Source organism: Myxine glutinosa (genome assembly GCF_964187855.1).
Source record: "Myxine glutinosa chromosome 6 unlocalized genomic scaffold, kmMyxGlut1.1 SUPER_6_unloc_1, whole genome shotgun sequence".
Lineage (NCBI taxonomy): Eukaryota > Metazoa > Chordata > Myxini > Myxiniformes > Myxinidae > Myxine > Myxine glutinosa.
Window position 1 is genome coordinate 411,286 of NW_027616353.1, and position 6,433 is coordinate 417,718.

The following is a 6,433-nucleotide window of genomic DNA, read 5'->3' on the forward strand; positions in this document are numbered from 1 at the left end:
CCATAAAACACACAATAAAAACACCTCATGACCACGAAATTAAAAATACCTCACCACCACAAAATTGAAAACACACACCATAAAACATGTAATAAAAACACCTCACAGCCACGAAATTAAAAACACCTCACAGCCACGAAATTAAAAACACCTCACAGCCACGAAATTAAAAACACCTCACAGCCACGAAATTAAAAACACCTCACCACCACGAAATTAAAAACACCTCACAGCCATAAAACACGTAATAAACACACCTCACCACCACAAAATTAAAAAGACCTCACCACCACGAAATTGAAAACACCTCACCACCACGAAATTAAAAACACCTCACAGCCACGAATATAAAAACACCTCACAGCCATGAAATTAAAAACACCTCACAGCCACGAAATTAAAAACACCTCACCACCACGAAATTAAAAACACCTCACAGCCATAAAACACGTAATAAAAACATCTCACCACCACGAAATTAAAAACACCTCACCACCACGAAATTAAAAACACCTCACAGCCATAAAACACGCAATACAAACACCTCACCACCACGAAATTAAAAACACCTCACAGCCATAAAACACGTAATAAAAACACCTCATAGCCACGAAATTAAAAACACCTCACAGCCATAAAACACGTAATAAAAACACCTCACAGCCACGAAATTAAAAACACCTCACAGCCATGAAATTAAAAACACCTCACAGCCACGAAATTAAAAACACCTCACCACCACGAAATTAAAAACACCTCACAGCCATAAAACACGTAATAAAAACACCTCACAGCCACGAAATTAAAAAGACCTCACCACCACGAAATTAAAAACACCTCACAGCCATAAAACACGTAATAAAAACACCTCACCACCACGAAATTAAAAACACCTCACCACCACAAAATTGAAAACACCTCACAGCGATAAAACACGTAATAAAAACACCTCACCGCCACAAAATTAAAAATACCTCACAGCCACGAAATTAAAAACATCACAGCCACGAAATTAAAAACACCTCACAGCCACGAAATTAAAAACACCTCACCACCACGAAATTAAAAACACCTCACAGCCATAAAACACGTAATAAAAACATCTCACCACCACTAAATTAAAAAGACCTCACCACCAAGTAATTTAAAACACCTCACATCCATAAAACATGCAATAAAAACACCTTACCACCACGAAATTAAAAACACCTCACAGCCATAAAACACGAAATAAAAACACCTCATAGCCACGAAATTAAAAACACCTCACAGCCACGAAATTAAAAACACCTCACAGCCACGAAATTAAAAACACCTCACAACCACGAAATTAAAAACACCTCACAGCCACGAAATTAAAAACACCTCACAGCCATAAAACACGTAATAAAAACACCTCACCACCACGAAATTAAAAACACCTCACCACCACGCAATTAAAAACACCTCACAGCCATAAAACACATAATAAAAACACCTCACCACCACGAAATTAAAAACACCTCACCACCACGAAATTAAAAACACCTCACAGCCATAAAACACGTGATAAAAACACCTCACCACCACGAAATTAAAAACACCTCACCACCACAAAATTGAAAACACCTCACAGCGATAAAACACGTAATAAAAACACCTCACAGCCACGAAATTAAAAACACCTCACAGCCACGAAATTAAACACACCTCACCACCACAAAATTTAAAACACATCACAGCCATAAAACACGTAATAAAAACACCTCACCGCCACGAAATTAAAAACACCTCACAGCCACGAAATTAAAAACACCTCACAGCCACGAAATTAAAAACACCTCACAGCCATAAAACACGCAATAAAAACACCTCACCACCAAGTAATTTAAAACACCTCACCACCACAAAATTGAAAACACCTCACAGCCATAAAACGCGCAATAAAAACACCTCACCACCAAGTAATTTAAAACACCTCACCACCACAAAATTGAAAACACCTCACAGCCATAAAACACGTAATAAAAACACCTCACAGCCATAAAACATGTAATAAAAACATCACAGCCATAAAACACGCAATAAAAACACCTCACCACCACGAAATTAAAAACACCTCACAGCCATAAAACACATAATAAAAACACCTCATAGCCACGAAATTAAAAACACCTCACCACCACAAAATTAAAACACATCAAAGCCATAAAATACGTAATAAAAACACATCACCACCACGAAATTAAAAACACCTCACAGCCATAAAACACGTAATAAAAACACATCACCACCACGAAATTAAAAACACCTCACCACCACGAAATTAAAAACACCTCACAGCCATAAAACACGTAATAAAAACACCTCATAGCCACGAAATTAAAAACACCTCACCACCACAAAATTAAAACACATCACAGCCATAAAATACGTAATAAAAACACATCACCACCACGAAATTAAAAACACCTCACAGCCATAAAACACGTAATAAAAACACCTCATAGCCACGAAATTAAAAACACCTCACAGCCACGAAATTAAAAACACCTCACAGCCACGAAATTAAAAACACCTCACATCCACGAAATTAAAAACACAACACAGCCACGAAATTAAAAAGACCTCACCGCCACGAAATTAAAAACACCTCACAGCCATAAAACACGTAATAAAAACACCTCACCACCACGAAATTAAAAACACCTCACCACCACAAAATTGAAAACACCTCACAGCGAAAAAACACGTAATAAAAACACCTCACAGCCACAAAAATATAAATACCTCACAGCCACGAAATTAAAAACACATCACAGCCACGAAATTAAAAACACCTCACCACCACAAAATTAAAACACATCACAGCCATAAAACACGTAATAAAAACACCACCACCACGAAATTAAAAACACCTCACAACCAAGTAATTTAAAACACATCACAGCCATAAATCGAGTAATAAAAACACCTCACCACCACGTAATAAAAACACCTCACCACCACGAAATTAAAAACACCTCACAGCCATAAAACATGTTATAAAAACACCTCACAGCCACGAAATTAAAAACACCTCACAGCCACGAAATGAAAAACACCTCACAGCCACGAAATAAAAACACCTCACAGCCACGAAATGAAAAAACACCTCACAGCCACGAAATTAAAAACACCTCACAGCCACGAAATGAAAAACACCTCACAGCCACGAAATAAAAAACACATCACCACCACAAAATTTAAAACACCTCACAATCATAAAACACGTAATAAAAACACCTCACCACCACGAAATTAAAAACACCTCACCACCACAAAATTTAAAACACCTCACCACCACGAAATTAAAAACACCTCACAGCCATAAAACACGTAATAAACACACCTCACCACCACAAAATGAAAAAGACCTCACCATCACGAAATTGAAAACACATCACCACCACGAAATTGAAAACACATCACCACCACGAAATTATAAACACCTCACCACCACGAAATTTAAAACACCTCACAGCCACGAAATTAAAAACACCTCACAGCCACGAATATAAAAACACCTCACAGCCATGAAATTAAAAACACCTCACCACCACGAAATTAAAAACACCTCACAGCCATAAAACACGTAATAAAAACATCTCACCACCACGAAATTAAAAAGACCTCACCACCACGAAATTAAAAACACCTCACAGCCATAAAACACGCAATACAAACACCTCACCACCACGAAATTAAAAACACCTCACAGCCATAAAACACGAAATAAAAACACCTAAAGCCACGAAATTAAAAACACCTCACAGCCATAAAACACATAATAAAAACACCTCATAGCCACGAAATTAAAAACACCTCACAGCAACGAAATTAAAAACACCTCACATCCACGAAATTAAAAACACCTCACATCCATGAAATTAAAAACACCTCACAGCCACGAAATTAAAAACACCTCACAGCCACGAAATTAAAAACACCTCACCACCAAGTAATTTAAAACACCTCCCAGCCATAAAACATGCAATAAAAACACCTCACCACCAAGTAATTTAAAACACCTCACCACCACAAAATTGAAAACACCCCACAGCCATAAAAAGAGGAATAAAAACACCTCACAGCCATAAAACATGTAATAAAAACACCTCACAGCCAAAAAACACGAAATAAAAACACCACTACCACAAAATTAAAAACACCTCACCACCAAGTAATTTTAAAAACCTCACAGCCATAAAACACGCAATAAAAACACTTCACCACCACAAATTTAAAAACACCTCACCACCACAAAATTGAAAACACCTGACAGCCATAAAACACGCAATAAAAACACCTCACGACCATGAAATTAAAAACACCTTGCCACCTCAAAATTGAAAACACCTCAGCCATAAAACACACAATAAAAACACCTCATGACCACGAAATTAAAAATACCTCACCACCACAAAATTGAAAACACACACCATAAAACATGTAATAAAAACACCTCACAGCCACGAAATTAAAAACACCTCACATCCACGAAATTAAAAACACCTCACAGCCACGAAATTAAAACACCTCACAGCCACGAAATTAAAAACACCTCACCACCACGAAATTAAAAACACCTCACAGCCATAAAACACGTAATAAACACACCTCACCACCACAAAATTAAAAAGACCTCACCACCACGAAATTGAAAACACCTCACCACCACGAAATTAAAAACACCTCACAGCCACGAATATAAAAACACCTCACAGCCATGAAATTAAAAACACCTCACAGCCACGAAATTAAAAACACCTCACCACCACGAAATTAAAAACACCTCACAGCCATAAAACACGTAATAAAAACATCTCACCACCACGAAATTAAAAACACCTCACCACCACGAAATTAAAAACACCTCACAGCCATAAAACACGCAATACAAACACCTCACCACCACGAAATTAAAAACACCTCACAGCCATAAAACACGTAATAAAAACACCTCATAGCCACGAAATTAAAAACACCTCACAGCCATAAAACACGTAATAAAAACACCTCACAGCCACGAAATTAAAAACACCTCACAGCCATGAAATTAAAAACACCTCACAGCCATAAAACACGTAATAAAAACACATCACCACCACGAAATTAAAAACACCTCACAGCCATAAAACACGTAATAAAAACACCTCATAGCCACGAAATTAAAAACACCTCACCACCACAAAATTAAAACACATCACAGCCATAAAATACGTAATAAAAACACATCACCACCACGAAATTAAAAACACCTCACAGCCATAAAACACGTAATAAAAACACCTCATAGCCACGAAATTAAAAACACCTCACAGCCACGAAATTAAAAACACCTCACAGCCACGAAATTAAAAACACCTCACATCCACGAAATTAAAAACACAACACAGCCACGAAATTAAAAAGACCTCACCGCCACGAAATTAAAAACACCTCACAGCCATAAAACACGTAATAAAAACACCTCACCACCACGAAATTAAAAACACCTCACCACCACAAAATTGAAAACACCTCACAGCGATAAAACACGTAATAAAAACACCTCACAGCCACAAAAATATAAATACCTCACAGCCATAAAACACGTAATAAAAACACCACCACCACGAAATTAAAAACACCTCACAACCAAGTAATTTAAAACACATCACAGCCATAAATCGAGTAATAAAAACACCTCACCACCACGTAATAAAAACACCTCACCACCACGAAATTAAAAACACCTCACAGCCATAAAACATGTTATAAAAACACCTCACAGCCATGAAATTAAAAACACCTCACAGCCACGAAATGAAAAACACCTCATAGCCACGAAATTAAAAACACCTCACCACCACAAAATTAAAACACATCACAGCCATAAAATACGTAATAAAAACACATCACCACCACGAAATTAAAAACACCTCACAGCCATAAAACACGTAATAAAAACACCTCATAGCCACGAAATTAAAAACACCTCACAGCCACGAAATTAAAAACACCTCACAGCCACGAAATTAAAAACACCTCACATCCACGAAATTAAAAACACAACACAGCCACGAAATTAAAAAGACCTCACCGCCACGAAATTAAAAACACCTCACAGCCATAAAACACGTAATAAAAACACCTCACCACCACGAAATTAAAAACACCTCACCACCACAAAATTGAAAACACCTCACAGCGAAAAAACACGTAATAAAAACACCTCACAGCCACAAAAATATAAATACCTCACAGCCACGAAATTAAAAACACATCACAGCCACGAAATTAAAAACACCTCACCACCACAAAATTAAAACACATCACAGCCATAAAACACGTAATAAAAACACCACCACCACGAAATTAAAAACACCTCACAACCAAGTAATTTAAAACACATCACAGCCATAAATCGAGT